The sequence below is a fragment of the Ovis canadensis genome, chromosome 1 (assembly GCF_042477335.2).
Source record: "Ovis canadensis isolate MfBH-ARS-UI-01 breed Bighorn chromosome 1, ARS-UI_OviCan_v2, whole genome shotgun sequence".
NCBI lineage: Eukaryota > Metazoa > Chordata > Mammalia > Artiodactyla > Bovidae > Ovis > Ovis canadensis.
In genome coordinates this window covers 89,239,743-89,257,979 of record NC_091245.1, presented here as the reverse complement: position 1 = coordinate 89,257,979, position 18,237 = coordinate 89,239,743, and the positions used below count along the sequence as shown (strand labels likewise).

Sequence of the window (18,237 nt, the reverse complement as noted above, 5' to 3'; positions counted from 1 at the left end):
TAGATGCTCAGAGAGGTCCCAGTCACTACCCCTCCTCTCCCAGCCCCAACCTCTTCAGCCGTCTAGGGAGCAGGAAGGCAGGACTTCTCTTTTACAAGCAGGAGAGTATCACACAGACTTATAAATCAAAGTAGACACTTGGCATTCTGAGGCAAAATTTCCATTTAATCATCATTCTGTTTCTAGGGTCCCCAGTAGAACCCACAAGGGGATAGCTTAAGCCCAGTTACAGCAAGAGCAGCTTGTGTCAAAGACCAGGCCTGTCTGACAAGCCTCCTCATAGGTACGTCCATCCACGCAGTTGTAGAAGGCTTGCTTGCTGGTGGGGCTGGGATGCACTGTCAGACTTTTTGGCACAGAATCCACTGTCATCAGCGCTGCCAGTCTTGGGAGCTTCAGTGTTTGTGGAGGAGCCCACAGTAGAGGTGGGCACTCTGCAACCTGAGAGAATTAGTAAAGGAACCCATAGGCTCTAGAGTGGTCTCCTTTCCCAGAACAAGTGTCGTGTCTGTAGTGACACTGGGGGTTCCTCATGTTATCTGAACCAGTGGTTACATGCTCCGGGCCTGAATCAGTGATACCCAAGTTCATAGCCCAGCTCTGCCATGAGCTCGGTGACCACAAACAAGTCATTACCTTCTCTGAGCCTCAGTTTCCTCCCTTTACTTGTATTAGGGATACTGATCTTAGAGTTACTCTGTGAAGCACTTTCCAGTGTGTATGGTATATAAAATAGTAAGTGCTGCACAATTATTAGTTTTGTTTTTAGTTTATGTTTAAGGAGAAAATAATGCTTATTTATCACCTCCATCACTTAAATGCTTGCCCAAATACTATGTTCCATGTATGCTAAGTTGCTTCAGTCATATCTGACTCTTTTGCGACCCTGTAGACTGTAGTCTGCCTGGTTCCTCTGTTCATGGAGATTCTCCAGGCAAAAATACTGGAGTGGCTTGCCATGATCTCCTGCAGGGGATCTTCCTGACTCAAGGATCTAACGTGAGTCTCTTATATCTCCTACACTGGCAGATAGGTTCTTTACCACTAGCGCCACCTGGGAAGTCCATACCTCCTCACCAAAATCCTACAGAGTGGAGGAATTTTAAAAATCATTTTATTCATGTCAGCTAAGATGAGAACTGAGATTCCAAACCAGTTCTGTCTTGAGTACAGAGCCTGTGCAATGCCACCTACATTAATATCTTTCTTTTTAAACTGCTTTATTAGGAATGACTGACATATAAAAAACTGCTAATGCATACAGCTTGATGAGATGGAGATAAGCACACATCATGGTTACCACAATCAATGCCATAAGCATGTTCATCCTCTCCAGAAGTCTCCTCTTGCCCTCTTTATTATTAACTTTTGCAATAAGAGCACGTACCATAAGATCTTCCCTTTTAGCAAATTGTAAAGTATACAATAAAGCTTTGTTAACTATAGTTGCTGTGTTCTCCAATTGATCTCCAGGATTTATCCATATTGTAGAACTAAAACATGAACGCTTTGACTAATACCTCCCTAGTTTTTAAGTAGATTAATTACGCCTGGTCTCCAAGAGCACGTATGAGGATAACTTGAAATTTGAAAGAACCAGCAGACGTGACATGGTCCATCAGTCAGCATTGGCTGTCCCCATGGTTTCCTGGCCCCTCCCTTCTGCTTTCTGCATGTGCCCTGGACCTTATGTTAGGGGCAAAATTGTATCCTGAGACCAATCGTAACTCTGCTCCTCACTTCAGAAAAAGGGCCAGTTGGACCCCTTCAGAGTTGTCTTTTTTCCATCCCTTTCCTCATCATCTAACTTTGGCATCCCTTCCTTGGTTTGTCTTCTTTACTCCACATAGTTCCTAGGGCTGGAGCTGGACAGATGAGAACAGAAACAAGGTGTTTGTGGTCCCCTCCCTACCCAGGCTCCCGGATGTTCTCCAGGGCCTCCCAGAACAGCTTTACGAGAACTCTTGGGAACAGTGATGGACCTTTCATGAAGGCAGCCACCCAAGGGCTGCCGCATAGCAGCCACCTGAGTCTTTCTTTCTGAGTCACAAATGCCGGTGCCCATGGACATGCTAGGACAGGTGGAAGATCTGAAGGAGGCTTCCTTTGAGGCCAGGCTGAGGGAGCACTGGATAGTCTTTTATTCCTCCTTAACCATGTCCGGTTTGTCATCTTGTGGACGGTGAGAGGTGCATCACTACTCACCAGGAGTGGAGACACCACGTGCAGACTTGAGGGTGTGCATGAGAGGGTATTTATCTTGTCCACAGAAAGTGCTTGTAAGTTATCCAAGCCAATGTTCCAGACCATGCCCCCACCCCACCCCAACCTGTTCTTCAGCAGCCACTTGGCCTGTGGGAGAGAATCAGGGGGTCTGTAGGGTGGCCTTTGCACAAGAGCAGAGAGTGACTCCAGCAGAATGACGGGGAAGGCCGTGAACCAGCCATGGAGAGGAGGGAATGGAAAATGGCTTTCCACAGGCACGTTGAAGGACTCGTGGACATAGCTGTGGATAGGGAGAGATTTTAGGACTACCAAGTCAGGGAGAATGAGTCTCCCCCCTGCTCTCTGTGTCACCAGCCACCTTCTGAGAAGGCCTGTCTGAGCTGGAGCTTGAGTGGGTTGCAGTGGCAAAAGATACACAGGACCCTTCACGTGGCAAGTGTCTAGGCAGAGAGACAGAGCTGGTGATTATGAGGTATAGAGTGAAGGGCTTTGGGGCTGATAAACAGTAGCCAGCTAGATGTGAGTACATAAAGGCCAGTGGGCAGATGCCTAATAGCCCCATGGGTCTCTCATCTCCAGTTTTTGGGTTCTGCCTGCATGAAGTTACTGTAAGCAGGAGCAGAGGAGAGGGAGGAACTCAGATCTACACCGCAGTCCTGGGGCAGGAAGAGTGTCAGAGAGCTGGATCAGGAGCAGAGCCGTAGAGTTGAGGAGGCCAGGGGGTCAAAGGGGAGAGTCCAGGAAGGGGCAGGGGGACCAGGCATGGGAAGCGGGAGGGGCTGAGGGAAGGGAGGAACCTGCTGCAATTGCTGAGGGGCAGAGGGGCTGTTCCAACTGCCAGGCTCTGCAGCTGGGTTACTGGCTCCCTTGAGACCTCGGGGCCACCTTGGGTTTTGCTTTTCCTCTCTTCAGTATTTTCTTGTACTAATTCCAATGTACTTGGAGGGGAGGTTCCCTGCCTCTCCCAGTTGTACAGAAGGTAGGGTTTGGAGGGACTTACCTTGATCATGAAGCTCTTGGGGTTGGCATATCCAATCTACTGATTCCCTTGTAGGCATAGGGCACCTCCTGAGGGGCATTCCACACTTCAGTGGCTCCTTTCAGGAGGGAGCAAACCTGGGGCAAGAGGAGCAATCACAGCTCAGATGGACCTGGCTCTGCCTGGCTCATGCCTCCCTCTCCCTCTCTTTCTTTTCTGGAATACACTCCCACCCCACCCCTCTTTACTGGAAATAAGAGTGCATGACTCCCATTTCACCCAGGCTCCTTGCTCTTCCTCCTGTGGGTGGCACAGTGGAAAGGGCACTGGCTGAGACCTGAATTCCTGCCATTCCTGGGTGTGCCAATACCCATCTGTGCATAAGGAACAAGGCAGATTCTTTGTGCCTTGTGCCCCAGTTTCCCTTTGGAACTAGCTTGTTTATTCCTTTATTTGAAATAATGTTTGTCACAAAAGAGCCAACAAAAGGGTGCTAATGCATAATGGTTAGGGTCTGAGATGCTGGAGCTGGACAACCTTAGTTTGAATCTTATCCTGGCCACTTAGTAGTTCTGTGACCTTGAGCAGGCCCTCTGTGCCTCCCTGTCTTCTGTGTAAGATGATTAGATTTTAATCATCTCACCATTGTGAGTGTTAAATAGGATAATATATAAAAATCACTGACAACAGAGCTGGCTATCCATTTGGACTTGGTAAATGTTAACCATTACTAGTATTCAGTTCAGTTCAGTTCAGTCACTCAGTTGTATCCAACTCTTTGCGACCCCATGAATCACAGCACTCCAGGCCTCCCTGTCCATCACCAACTCCTGGAGTTCACTTAGACTCACATCCATCGAGTCAGTGACGCCATCCAGCCATCTCATCCTCTGTCATCCCCTTCTCCTCCTGCCCCCAATACCTCCCAGCATCAGAGTGTTTTCCACTGGGTCAGCTCTTCGCACGAGGTGGCCAAAGTACTGGAGTTTCAGCTTCAGCATCATTCCCTCCAAAGAAATCCCAGGGCTGATCGCCTTCAGAATGGACTGGTTGGATCTCCTTGCAGTCCAAGGGACTCTCAAGAGTCTTCTCCAACACCACAGTTCAAAAGCATCAATTCTTTGGCGCTCAGCCTTCTTCACAGTCCAACTATCACATCCATACATGACCGCAGGAAAAACCATAGCCTTGACTAGACGGACCTTAGTCGGCAAAGTAATGTCTCTGCTTTTCAATATGCTATCTAGGTTGGTCATAACTTTTCTTCCAAGGAGGAAGCGTCTTTTAATTTCATGGCTGCAGTCACCATCTGCAGTGATTTTGGAGTCCAGAAAAATAAAGTCTGACACTGTTTCCCCATTTTACTAATATTAATCATGCATATTTACTCTAAAAGATTAAAATTTAAGATATTTTATTAATAGTTTACCCTTCCCTCCCCACCACATACACTCAGAGCAGGCAACATGGGGTACCCTGATTAGAAATCAAAGAATAAATTCTCTCTTTTTTTGGAAGTATTTTTGACCCTTTAGGGCAGACAGTCAATCTCCTTGGTCCTCCCAGCCCTCTGGGACATTACCTCAAAGTAGCCAAGACTCCCTGCCTCCTGAGTATAGGCTCTGGCAGCCCCCAGGCCAGAGGTGGGAGCATCCAGGCCACAGTTGGCAGGGTTGGTGAGAGGGAAGGTACTGGCATAAGCCCCAAAGCCCACCATCAGTTTCTCAGCAGGGCATCTTGGTTTTTCCAGTAGTTCATTGCATAATCCTAGAAGAATGGTAAGGAAGATGTTTACTAAGAAGCAGCTGAGCTTGTGCCCATAGGCCTGTGAAATAGTCAACATTTTCTACCCAGTTTCCCAGCCACTTTAGACAGAGCCTGCAGTCAAGACTTCCATAACCTAGCCTCATAGAAAGGAAAGTTGTACCCTCCCTTCTGGAACTGGGTGTTACAGGCACCCTCATTATGTAGGTATCAGGGCTCAGTGTCAATTAGGAATGAAATGTTCCATTATCCTTCTTCCCCTCATACTAGACTTGGCATTTGGGATGTAACTGGAGTTCAGTCATGCATCCTCTCATTTCCCCAACTGGCAAAATATGGCATCTCAGAATTGTTTAAGCATAGGGTTTTCTCCTGGGAGACTTTCCCAAGCCAATTTTAAAGTCTCTGGTTGAATTCTACACTGAAATCACATCTAATAAATTTATACATCTACTAATCATTAAGAAGGTTTATTATATAGCTGCCTATGCCATACAAGTTAGGAAGACCATCTTATAGAATAGGGAGAAAGTGGATGAAAAGTGAGGAAGATTAAGGGCAAGATAGATCATTAAATGCGTTCCTAACATCAATGAAAATGATAGTTCTTTTTTTCCCCAATGTTTAGGATTATCCCAAACCACAATTCTGCTTCCTTTGGTGTAAAAGATAAATGAGTACAATTAACCATAGGCACAAGGAAGTAGGCAGCATGAACTGAGTTAAGAAAGCTCATCATCTTCATCTTGTCCATCAGGCTTCCTCAGCCTTCCTTTTACTCTTTGTCCAGAGATCTCAAGACTTGGTTGAAAATATCTATCAGAGCTGGCTGGCCCAAATCCTCACTTACCACACTAAAGTATTTGTTGTCTCCCTTGTCGTTGGGTCCTGAAAACAAGGGGCTGTCCTCTCCTGTGAAACCATCCCAGGAGCCCCTAAGGTCATAGGGCATTACACTGATGAGGTCCATGTACATTGGGTAGTGGGGGGTAGGATACAAGAGAAGTAAAATGACCCAAGGAAAATAATACTCTCCATCCCACTTCCCCTAAAGGTCCTGCTGCTGCTGCTAAGTCACTTCAGTCGTGTCTGACTCTGTGTGACCCTATAGATGGCAGCTCACCAGGCTCCCGCGTCCCTGGGATTCTCCAGGCAAGAACACTGGAGTGGGTTGCCATTTCCTTCTCCAATGCATGAAAAGGAAAAGTGAAAGTGAAATCGCTCAGTCGGGTCCAACCCTCAGCAACCCCATGGACTGCAGCCTTCCAGGCTCCTCCATCCATGGGATTTTCCAGGCAAGAGTACTGGAGTGGGGTGCCATTGCCTTCTCCGCTGAAAGGTCCTAGTCCCAGCTGAACATGGTTTGTAATCATGTCATGAAGGATTGTGCTTTAGTATTCTTTACTCCATTCTGTCTCACCTTTATTTGAAAAGTTGATATATAGAAGGCACACAATCTATAACCAATAACTCATTGCACTCAGACCTTCAGGTCTTATAGAAGTTTGAAATTCAACTAACTTTTCCAAGTAGCCTTTTGTCATTAAGAATTTTGACAGGCTTCCCATGTCTCTCTCAGGCTTTGAGATCATCTTACTCTTTTAGGACAGAGCCCTCTCTCTCCAGGGTATCTGAGCATTAGCCAATCTATGGGGGAGGTCTCAGGATTAATTAGCTCTGAACTTGGGCCCACAGGCCTGGGGGCTAACTACTTTGACATTTCAGGGATCTGGTAGGCAGTCTCAAGGGTACCTTTGCGAGGTGACACAGCAGCAGAAATCAGCAACCTGGGCTTGTTGCTCTGGGTGACTTCATGCTCAAAAGTCTTATACATTTCCTATGAGACAGAGGACACTGGACTGAAGCTGCAAGGACCAATAAGCATCTTACAAGGTCATGATTCTTATAAGGGAAGCTGAAAAGTATTCAGCTTAGAGTTCTTTGCTTCAGAAAGTGTTGCTGGTCTTTGGGAACAATAATGAGTTTTCCTTAAAAAAAAAAAAATTTGTATTGAGAGAAAATTGGTGACCTTCTAAGAGTCCTATATAAAAGAGACCTTTTAAATATTAAAACAAACAGGGCTTCCCTGGTGGCTCAAAGGTAAAGAATCCGCCTGCCAATGCGGGAGACACAGGTTCAATCCCTGGTCTGGGAAGATCTCACACACCGTGAAGCAACTAAGCCCGTGTGCAACAACTACTGAGCCTGTGCCCTAGAGCGCAGGAACCACAACTCCTGGAGCCCCAGCCCTAGAGCCTGTGCTCAACAACAAGCGAAGCCACCACAGTGAGAAGCCCATGCACTGCAACTAGAGAGTCGCTCCTGATCACTGCAGCTAGAGAAAAGCCCGTGCTGCAGAAATCAGCAACCTGGGACTGGCTGGGAAGACCCAGCACAACCAATAAAAAAAATAAAACTACTAAAAAATAAATAACTAAAATGAACAAATAATGTCCAGGGCATAAAAACAAAACAAAAAATCTTCTACAGGACAAAAAATGGCTCCTACCTCTACAAAGTACATGTAATTAAATGTAGCAATTGGAAAAATCAATATGAAAGATGAGGAAGTAAGAGTATCGAAGCAATCATTGGTGCTCAAACAAGATGCCCAGGGGAGAAAACACCCTGGCCCAACAACTTTATGTCTGTTCCTGGTGGCAGAAGTATCCCCTGGAGGCATCTGCCTCCACTTACCAAAGCGAGGGGCGATTGAGCATCTCAGTCTGTAACCAGCTCATCTTGTCCTATACACTGCCCCTTAGGGAAGGACCTACTGGAGGACTGTTTGGCTTCCAATAGTGGCATTTAGAACATGAATGTTTCCGACTCTTTGGCAGGCTTCTTACTGTAAATAAACTACCTTTCATTGTGTTGCCTTACACTGGTCTCTATAACTTGGCTCTGTGAGTTTTCCCTGAAAGCATGATCTGATCTTGCACTAAAGAAATCAGGCTTTGAGCCAGGCAGGCTGAGAGTCACACTTTCAGCTGTATTCAGAACTCCTCATGCAGAGATTTTCTCCCCCACCGGGATACAATATTCTTCGGACACAGAGAAGGTAAGTCACCTTCAACAGGACAGTGAAGAGTTGCTTGGTGTCAGCTGGGCTGCCACGGTTGCCAGGATACTCCCAGTCAATATCCAGCCCATCTAAGTTGTTCTTCCTCAAAAGCTGTATGGCCGACTGGATGAAGGTCTGGCGGTTCTCAGCAGTGGCCACCATGTCAGAGAATCTGAAGTCAACAAGTCATTATGATCTTAGTGGCAGTGAGGGCCTTCGACATGGACTTGCTCAAGTGCAGGGTTCTCCCATGGAGCCCTTGGGGCCAGGGGGTGGGGCACGTGGAGCACAGGAAGAAGCAGTAGTGATCTCAGCTCTTGGATCCTGTCTCGTCACTTAGCCTCTTACTTGTCCAGATGCATATTCAATTATTCATTTGACATTGGTAGTGCTGGGGTATCAGAGAAGGCAATGGCACCCCACTCCAGTACTCTTGCCTGGAAAATCCCATGGACGGAGGAGCCTGGTAGGCTGCAGTCCATGGGGTCACTAAGAGTCAGATATGACTGAGCGACTTCACTTTCATTTTTCACTTTCATGCATTGGAGAAGGAAATGGCAACCCACTCCAGTGTTCTTGCCTGGAGAATCCCAGGGATGGGGGAGCCTGGTGGGCTGCCGTCTATGGGGTCGCACAGAGTCGGACACGACTCAAGTGACTTAGCAGCGGCAGCAGCAGTGGGGTATAGTGGTGAATAAAAGTTTCTGCCCTGGAGGAGCTTCTTTGGAGGAAGGTATAGATAAGTACACAGTCAGTTAAAATACAACCTGGTAAGAGCTATGATCAAGGAAGGAAAGACTTCAAAGAGAACTCTAATGAGAAGGTTAAGGGATATCTAAACTGATACCTGAAATCTAAAGACAACCCATGTCAGAGAATCTTAGAGCACTTGAAGTCTGGATGAGCCTGAGTAATCTGGGAGTAATTCTGCCTTGAATACAAAGTCTTATCCCTGAGTCCTGAAGTTCCAGCCTCCAACAGATAGCAGGGTTTTCAGTTCTGTATTGCTGGAGATAGAAAGATTCCAGTGTAAATGAAATTCTCTAGGGAAAGTGATGTCATCTGCTGACCACCCTCTTATCCCACACCTGAGCAGACCCAGGTCTACCCTATTACCAGTCTATGCTCTTGTGCTAGGAGCAAAGCTCTCTGTAAGAGCAAGGCACTCTCTTACTGGGGCTTCCCCAGTGGCTGAGCGGTAAAGAATCCGCCTGCAATGCAGAAGACACAGGAGTTGTGGGTTCGATCCCTGGATTGGGAAGATCCCCTGCAGGAAGGCATAGCTACCCACTCTCACAATCTTGCCTGGAGAATCCTATGGACAGAGGAGCCTGGTGAGTTAGAGTCCACAGGATGGCAAAGAGTTGCTGCTGCTGCCACTAAGTCACTTCAGTTGCAGCTGACTCTGTGCGACCCCACAGACCGCAGCTCACCAGGCTTCCCTGTCCCTGGGATTCTCCAGGCACGAACACTGGAGTGGGTTGCCATTTCCTTCTCCAATGCATGAAAGTGAAAAGTGAAAGTGAAGTCACTCAGTTGTGTCCGACTCGACTGCAGCCCACCAGGCTCCTCTGTCCATGGGATTTTCCAGGCAAGAGTACTGGAGTGGGGTGCCATCGCCTTCTCCGGCAAAGAGTTGGACACAGCTAAAGTGACTTAGCACACAGGCACTCTCTTACTATAGGTACCTCCAGGACACAGTATTAATACTCATTGAACAGGTTCCTGTTCCTGGCCCTGAGAGTGGGCTGATGGATTCTGCTTTGACAGGAAGCTTCAGGGGAAGACAAGGCAGGCCATCCTAGGAAGGATGAAAGAATCTAAAAGCAGTCCGTTAACACAGATGGTAGGTGGGCTGGAGCTGTCAGGACATACAAGACCAGAAAGCTGAAAGTCTGAGTCTTTTAAAGGAAAGAGCAAGGAATAGGGGCAGTAGAAGTGTCCACAATTTACTAAATGCTTACCAAATGCCAGGCATGTCACATGCACTGCTCCTGTCACGCTTACAATCAGGCAGGAACTATTCATCTCACATTGCCCTCTAAGTAATATTCAGAAAAGTTAGGCAATTTGTTTCACATCACCCAGCTACCAAGGCTGGCAGAGCAGGATTCAAACCTAACTCCTCTATTCCATGGTGACTCCCAGCAGGCACCAGGTCCTTTGAGCTTGATCTTAAAACTTACCCACTGATTCCCAACTGGACCAAAGTGTCAATTAACCTATCTGATTAACTGGTCGGGCATTCCTGGATTCTGCCACTTACTAATTGTATGGTCTAAGGAAAACCTCTCTATGATACAGTGTCCTCAATTTAAAATATCTGTTAAAACTTTGCATCTGTTGTGAGGGTTACATTAAAAAAGATAAATGAAAAGCACTTAGCATAAGGCCTGGCTCACCCAATTCATTGGTAGTCACCCAATAAATATGCCAAGTATTTAATTGGCATGAGAGCCAACTTAAGTTAAACTGGTAGCTAGCTCATAGGGTGGTGTAGGACTTTACTGCAATACAGCAAACTCCAGGGGACTGTATTCACAATGAATCCCTTGTAGGTAGTACCTCATGGGACTATAGAATACGATGCAGAGGGTCTGCTAAGGAAATAATCTAGGCAAATGACAGTAACCTGCCTCCCTGGGGAGAGTGATATTAACAACTCTGCCAATGAGGCATGAGGGTGATTGCAAACAGGACTCAAAGACTAGGCATTCTGATACTGGTATCTTTTAGGACTTCTGAAAGGCTTCCAACTCAGCCCAGAGCCCAAGCACAGAACTCACTAGTGCTTGAGTCCATTAATGCCAGCATAGAGGGTCTCATCATTCCACTCGCTGGTTGTAATCTGGCAGTTGGTCATGCCAGCAGAAGCATAGATGATATGTGTGCAGAGGCAAGGGTCCACATTCTCGGGCATGTAGCAGGCAAACCCAGAGCAGTACTGGCTCCAGTTAGTGAAGTAACAGACAATTTTGGTGGCTGTGCCTGGAATGGCAGGGAAATAAGAGATAGTCCTTGCCCTGACTAATGTCCCTTGTACCCAGGGACCCCTGACACTCTGCATCCATGGGCCACTTACCCAGCTGCAGCAGGAGGGCCAGCCCAAAAAAGAAGACAAGAGATCTTGGTCAGAGGGTAGCAGGGTCATTATTTCCCTGGCTGGCCTGGGACAGCACAGAGCAGTAAAGTGAGAAGGGGAGTTGGGACCTGCTGAAAGTCCTTTCCCAACATGGACTCCTACATGATGCTTTCAAGGAAAGTGGCTAAGGTAGGCATTTGGTGAGCTACCCAAAAGCTCAGATGATAGTGAGCAGCTCAGGAACTAGGGCTGTTATTTACCTGCTATTTATTCAACAAACTCATATTAAGTACTGGTTTGTTGTTCAGTCTCCAAGTCATGTCTGACGCTTTCGTGATCCCATGGACTGTAGCCCACCAGGCTTCTCTGTCCATGGAATTTCCCAGGCAAGAATACTGGAGTTAGTTGCCATTTCCTTCTCCAGGGGTTCTTGCCAACCCAGGGATTAAGCTGGCATCTCCTGAGTCTCCAGCATTGGCAGGCAGATTCTTTAGCACTGAGCCACCAGGGAAGCACAAGTATTGGCTACTGAAAACAAAAAGAAAAATTAGGCAAGCTCCCTCCTTCAAAGAACTCAGAACCTGGTGGGAAATCAACCCTATAAGCACAATCAAACCTCTGTGCAATGCAATAAACACAAGCAATAAAACTGGGATATGCAAAGTATTATAGAAAACAAGTCAAGGAAGACTTCCCAGAGAGATAACATCTGGACTGCTCTCTGTATTTCCTCTGGGCTTCTTTGGGATTTGTGCTTTCTTCTCCCTGTGACGGGGCTTCCCTCGTGGCTCAGACAATAAAGAATCTGTCTGCAATGCAAGAGACCAGGGTTTGAGCCCTGGGTCAGGAAGATCCCCTGAAGAAGAGAATGGTAACCCACTCTAGCATTCTTGCCTTGGGAATTCCATGGACAGAGGAGTCTGGTGGGCTACAGTTCACAGGGGTCCAAAGAGCCAGACATAACTGAGAGACTAACACACACACATATGCACACACACACACATACATGCACGCACACACAGACACACACACACACACACATCCCTATCTCTGCATGTATTACACTGAAGGCACTAGTTTATTGGTCTGCCCACTAGACTATGAACTCCCTGAGGGCAGGGACTGTGTCTACACTGCTGAAACTCCACTACCCAGTCCAGTGTTTGGCCCACGATCTACTCTCTATTAACATGTGTTGAATGAACAGACCCGAAAGATAACCCAAAGTGGAGGAGAAGGGCATAAGAGGCAATAAAGGTGGAGAAGGGGTGGGCAGGCAGAGGTCACTTCTGGTAGCAATCTCTTCACACTGAGAACTAGAACTCAACTTTTCCAGAACCAGCTTTGCTCTACTTCTCAACTAAAACGATGGTCCTAAATTTTATTTTCATCCAAGCTATTAATACCTAGTCATATCCAGGATGAGTCATTGTGCTTGGCCCAGTGGCCAGTCTCACTGGTCTCCTACCCTCAGTCTGGGCGTCATCTCTGGGGGTGAGTTAGCACTGGAGGAATTGCATGAGTTCTTTAAGATCTTGTCTGCCTTCTTCCTTAGAACCCTCACACCTGTCCCCAGAGTGTTCATTCAGAGAAACCTCAGCCTCACCCATTTTTTTTTCTGCTAATTGTTCCTGTTAATTAATCTTAGTCCAGTCTGTGCACTGAGCTCCCTCTGTGGTTGGCAGAACATTGGGATCAGAATGGCTAGCCCAAGTCTTTGCATCATCCTGCATGAGGAAATGGCCTTGTCCTGCTGCACCAGAGAGATCCACTTTCTTTTCCCTCTGGGGCTCTTGGGTGTTCACTGGGCCCTTCCCTCCTCCCTCTTTCCCTCTTTTTTTCTTCCTTCCCCACTATGTTATGAACCCAAGGAAGCTTCCAGAGAGAAAGGGGACAAGGAAGCCTTGGAAGAGGGCTAGGGTGGAGACAGAGTAAACAGAGGAGAGGAAGCCGGTACTCTGAAAGCTCAGCTGGGCCTCCTGGGACAGACTCACCCACAAGAAGCAGTAATTTGCCATTTTAATGGAAAGTGCTCCATGCAAGCTCCAAGGCTGAAAGGGCAATTGACAGCTTTTTATAGCACTGCAGACCTTGCCACTGCACACCTGGCTCCCCTCAGCAAGCAAGCTGGCAGCCCAGAAATAAAGGGATATGAGAGGTCATATGGTTCCCATTTACCCTCTGAATCTTATCTGTGTTTTCCTTCTTGGACAATCAACCCCGAGACACAGTGGAGACTTGGTAGGAACAACCTTAAAAGGTTATTGACTGAAGATACATTTAGGAAAATGGCTTATCTGGCCCAAGCATAAGGCAGGCCTTGGGTTCAAAGTCTCTACAGATCAGAGTGGGCCCCGCAGGTCAAAAGGGACCATCTGGACTCTAGAGGAGGAGTGTGGACAAGTGAAGTGAGTCTGCCATTTGACCAGGATTTGTCCCTGACTGGACAATGGGAGATGGTCCTGCCCAGCCTCCTGTTCTTTGTAGCAGCAGATGTCACGAAATGGCTAGAAGTTTGTGACGTTTCACCAAGTCTGCAGTGAGAAAGTATCACTTTCCAAACTTGCTTCTGTTTAATTGAAGGTTGCTTGGTTTACAGAGGATGAAAGAAATTCATGGAAGGGTGGGGCACACACTTCTAGCTAGGCTTTTTATTCAGGAAGGAGAAGTAGCAAGGGCTGGGACAAGGCCCCAGAGAGCCATAAAAATCAGAGAAAACATAGCTGTAAAAATGGCTGCAGATCAAGGCTGAGAATCTCAATGTTTTAGGACCTGCCTCCCTTCACTCCACTCCACTCCCAGCCTAACTACCCAGACAGAAGGGGATGCACCTACAGGAAGCCCACCACAAAGTCATGTCCCAGGTGTCCAGACTGTGTCTCAGGCTCACTCAGCCCCAGAATGCAATGAGAGGAGCAAAAGTGTGGTTTTACCTTGGGCGCTGACACCAGCCCCAGGCCATCCCCTTCGTCTGCCTAAAATCCCCGTTGTGGGTGGTATCACTGGCTGCACTCCAGGTGACACCTCCCACTTAGAGATCTACCAGGTGAGTGTTCAAGGTCTTCAGAAAGATGCTGATCAGACTGTTGGGAGCTTCTAATCCAGACTCAATCTGGGTTCACAGAGAATACAGGGAAGGAACCTACAGACCTCAGTACAAGTACTCCCAGGGCTATTATCCAGTTTCTTCTGACCTTTCCCAGGCCTTAGACTCACTTGGCCTCTGGTCATTGACTGCCAGGAACTTGACGAATTAACTAACTAGAATTGACCCAGTCCTGAAAATAATAATAACAGTTAACATTTACTCAGCACATGCAATGTGCCAGGTGATTAATTCACTTAATGCTAAAAAACAAACAAAGAAACAAACAAAAAAAACCCGTTTGAGGCAGACACTATTATTGCCTTGCCATCCCTTTTACAGACTGGGGAAACTGAGGTTTAAGGGAACTTAAGTAAAAAGTAAAATGCTCGAGGTCACACTGAGAAGCAGAGCTCAGATCCAAGCAGAGACAGCCTGCCCCTGGGACCTGGAATCTCTTAACTCCACTCCCCTTCATCCATACCATCTCATGCAACTGTCAATTAAAAGAAATGTACCACCTGAGAGTTGTGAGCTAAGTTTTATTTGGAGCAAAATGAGGACTGCAGCCCTGGAGACTGCACCTCAGATAGCTCTGAGACACTGCTCCAAAAGGGTAGTAGAGGAAGGTCAGTATATAAGATTTGGGTGAAGAGGGAGTTCCATGAAATCAAGTGCTTACCTTATAAGAGGTTTTCTGTAGTCATGAAGAGTTGATGTCACCAAGAAGGGATTTAGTACTTTCCTAGCTATGAAGAAGAGCCATGTCAAAGCTATAGTTAAAGCTGTGTTTTTTCCAGCAGTCATGTATGGATATGAGAGTTAGGTCATAAAGAAACCTCAGCACTGAAGAACTGATGCTTTTGAACTGTGATGTTGGAAAAGACCCTTGAGAGTCTCTTGGACAGCAAGGAGATCAAACCAGTCAATCTTAAAAGAAATCAGTCCTGAATATTCATTGGAAGGACTGATGCTGAAGCTGGAGTTCCAATACTTTGGCCACCTGATGAGAAGAACTGACTCATTCGAAAAGACCCTGATGCTGGGAAAGATTGAAGGCAAGAGGAGAAGGGGATGGCAGAGGATAAGATGGTTGGATGGCATCACCAACTCGATGGACATGAGTCTGAGCAAACTCTGGAAGTTGGTAATGGACAGGGAAGCCCAGCATGCTGCATTCCATGGGGTTGCAAAGAGTCGGACACGACTGAGTGACTGAACTGAACTGAGAGATAATAAGATAAAATTGGTCACTTAAGAGGAGAGTTTTGCAGAATGAGACTTTTGCAGAATTTATGTTTGTTTCCCTGGAGCACAGAGGGCCTCATTCTCTACCAGCTGCAACAGCTCAGGCTTCAGTGTCTGCAGAGGCAGGTGGCATGCCCTTAAAGCATCAATGGTTCCTTTTTGGTAGAGAACACTTAGCCTTAAAAGATCTCCTTAAAGGAGTTGTTTTAGGGGTGGGAGAGAGGAGAAGGTTGATCAGGGTTTCTCTCCAATCTCAGCTGAACAAAAGGTCCTAATATCCTTACCCTTCTCCTGGATATTTGCAAAGCAAATGGTTCTCTCCTCACAACAAGTATGAGAAAGGAATGCATAGAGTTCAGGGCTTAGAGCTCAAGACACAGACCTTCCATGGACTCTCGGGCTCCATGAAAGGCCAAGGTTAATATGTTGGGCAGCTGCCCATGATAACTGAAGTAACAACGAACTCAAATACCAGCCTTCCTTACCCCTCATACCTCTGGCAGCAAGCATGCTTATTATTCCTATTTTACAGAGAAAACGGGGGCACAGAGAGGGTAAAGAACTTGACCAAAGTCACATGGTCAGTGAGTTAGAGCAAAGCCAGGATGGGCACCCGGGCAGCCTGACTCTCAATTATTTCACTCCTCTGTTTCTGGAGAATGCAATAATCAGAGGAAGCAAAGGACTGAGCCAGTGTTAGAAAATCAGAGAAGTGCCCTCGAGCAATGTCTAACTTAGAGTAAAAAGATCGAAGCTCTTGCGCAGCATTTAGGGGGCCCTGCGGACAAAGTTCCCCTAGTCTCCAGCAGCTCTTGCAACCTCTGTTCTTTCATAAGTACATCTGACATTTTGTCAGTCATAAAGGAATAAATCCCCTTTTCAACTTAAAAAAAATGCACAATATGAGAGTTTCAAGTTAAGTTTTATTTGGGGCAAAATGAGGACTATAGCCTAGGAGAAAGCACTTCAGATAGCTCTGAGAAACTGAGGTAGAGATTACTAGGCAGTCAGTGTAGAACTCTGAGACCTCGGTCCTATTTTCAGTAAACATCCAGCTCCATTGTCCTGAATTTCTGGAATGTGTGTTTAGTCTGATAAATCATCAGCACTCAGATCCAGGGAAGGGCAGTAATTAAATTCTGTTCCATATGCTTGAGGGTAAAACAACTGATGATCATTAATCTTAAGCCATACATCTGGTCCATGGTAAAATGGCCAAAAGGCATGAAAAAGGGTGGTGACTTAATCCAAGGATCAAGAGAAGCCTTAAAGATATTAAGTATCTTGACCTTTAAATTGATTGGTTAGAAATGTGACTTGAGGAAGGATATAAAAACTGGTGTAAGAGCCACCTTGGGGGAACTTTTTACCCCCTCTCAGTGTCTATACTGAGGCTTTGTACTTTCCTCCTCTTTAATAAATTCTATTTGCTTGCTTCTGTGAGTGTTTGTGTGTTCCTGGATTCCATTCTTCGGCTCCATGGGCAAGAACTCAGATTCTCCTCTCAAAACTGCTCCGAAGGAGTAGGGGGAAGGACAGTATGCATGTGATTTTGGTGAAGGGGGAATACCTGCAATCAAGCACATGTTTTTTACTGAAGGTTTCTGCTAGTCACGAGGAGCAGTCATCACCATGCAGGATTTTAGTGCTTTTTTAGACATGAGCAGATACAAGGATTGGGCTCATAAAATTGGCTCCTCAAAATGTCTAACTATCTGAAGACCTGTTCTGCCTGTTTTCAGAGCATGGAGTGCCTCATTTCTGCTCTCCATCTTGAGCTCCTTTCAGGGGGTATTGAACATCAGCAACTGCAGCAGCACACGATTTAATCCTTTAGAGGTAGGTGGCAAGTGCCCATGTCAAGTGCCAATGTCAAGTGCCAATTTATAGCTGACACCCTAGTAGTTCCACTCCCCCCTCCTTCAGATCCTATAGCCATCTCTAAGCACCTCCTCTGCAGAAATTCTGGTCCTGCCACCACTTAGATATATGACCTTCCATTCCCTGAGCCCCAATCAGCTCATCTGCAAACTGGGCTTATACACCACCTTTATCAGCCAAGAGGATTAAATGGGCACATGAAAGTGTTGCTTAAGTTTAGGGTAAGGGACTTCCCTGGCAGTCCAGTGGTTGACTCCACACTTCCTCTGCAGGGGGCATGTGTTGGATCCCTGGTTGAGGAACTAAGATGCCATATGCTACGCAGCCAAAAATAAACAGATAGACAGATAAAAGAAAGTTTAGGGTAAAAATCATTTTTCAATAAGGAAAGGGAGAATGAGGGGAAACACAATTTATCTTGGAATTAGGGTGTCTGAATTCAAAAACAGCCTTAGACTTCAAGCAGCATTAGACCCTGCTTTGGGTACATGCTTTAGACGAAGAATTGCATAGTGATATTTTAGGCTTTGTAGGCCATTCTGAGGGCTTCCCATGTGGCGCTAGTGGTAAAAAACCCACCTGCCAATGTCGGCAGCATAAGAGATGTGTGTTCGATCCCTGGGTTGGGAAAATCTCCTGGAGGAGAGCATGACAACCCACTCCAGTATTCTTGTCTGGAGAAACCCATGGACAGAGAAGCCTGGCGGGTTACAGTCCGTAGGGTTGCAAAGAGTCAGACATGACTGAAGTGACTTAGCTTGCATGGACACAGAATCTGTTGCAGCTTCTCAACCCTGCCATTGTGGAGAGAAAGCAGCCATAGACAATATGGAAACAAATTAGGTGCAGCTGTGTTCCCATAAGAGCTTATTCACAGAGGCAAGCAGTGAGTTAGATCTGACCCATCG

The 18,237-nt window shown here is 46.5% G+C and overlaps 1 pseudogene; it reads right to left on the bottom strand.

Annotated features, from left to right (window-relative positions):
- Positions 1 to 216: 216 nt before the first annotated feature.
- On the bottom strand, positions 217 to 14,077 carry LOC138435700 (acidic mammalian chitinase-like; annotated as a pseudogene).
- Between the last annotated feature and the right edge of the window lie 4,160 nt (positions 14,078 to 18,237).